The sequence below is a fragment of the Mytilus californianus genome, unplaced genomic scaffold, assembly GCF_021869535.1.
Source record: "Mytilus californianus isolate M0D057914Y unplaced genomic scaffold, xbMytCali1.0.p SCAF_7, whole genome shotgun sequence".
Taxonomy (NCBI): Eukaryota; Metazoa; Mollusca; class Bivalvia; order Mytilida; family Mytilidae; genus Mytilus; species Mytilus californianus.
Genome location: NW_026262723.1, coordinates 100,620,710 through 100,621,884, shown reverse-complemented (window position 1 = coordinate 100,621,884; position 1,175 = coordinate 100,620,710).

Here is a 1,175-nt window from a genome sequence, read left to right as displayed (position 1 = left end):
TGATTTTTATAGTATTAACAAGACAAATAAACTACGACGCGGAACATTGCACACTATATTGAACAAATTCAAGCTAAAGTGTCAATCGTGGATTTGATTAAAAAATAAAAATAATGTATTGTTTCCAGTATATAAAATTATGCGTTATATTCATTTTTTAAGACACGCAATCCTTACAACTGCGTTTGTCATAAATTTTAAACTACTGTGTTTTTCTTCTTCAAATATCTTGATAAATAATTATATCGCTCATCAGTTGCAAAGATGCACAATCCGGAATTCCATCTATTTGAGAAATGTGCAAATAAAAGATCACGAGTAGTTGTATACTATGTATATAAATGTGCACTGAGAGGCTTAAAACTAGAATATTTAAGTCCAGGATGAAACCCCCCAAATGTGTTTTATTTGATTGCATTGTTTGATTTTAATGTTCTAAAACTAAATAAAATAAAATAAAAAAAGTGTGTTGTCTAACCAGCAAATTTCTAATCTGTTTTCTAAAATACCTTGAAAAAGCGGAAAACTGCTATAAGATACAGACTATGAGATACAGACTATGCCACCTATTGAAAACTGCTATAAGATACAGACTATGCCACCTTTTGAAAACTGCTATGAGATACAGACTGTGCTACCTTTTGAAAACTGCTATAAGATACAGACTATGCCAATTTTTGAAAACTGCTTATAAGATACAGACTATGCCACCTTTTGAAAACTGCTATGAGATACAGACTATGCCACCTTAAGAAAACTGCTATGAGATACAGACTGTGTCACCTTTTGAAAACTGCTATAAGATACAGACTATGCCACCTTTTGAAAACTGCTATGATATACAGACTGTGCCACCCTTTGACAACTGCTATAAGAAACAGACTATGCCACCTTTTGAAAACTGCTATGAGATACAGACTATGCCACCTTTTGAAAACTGCTATAAGATACACACTATGAGATACAGACTATAAGATACAGACTATGCCACCTTTTGAAAACTGCTATGAGATACAGATTATGCCACCTTTTGAAAACTGCTATAAGTTACATACTATGATATACAGACTATAAGATACAGACTGTGCCACCTTTTATAAACTGCTATATGATACTGACTTTGAGATACAGACTATAAGATACAGACTATGTCACCTTTTGAAAACTGCTTTAAG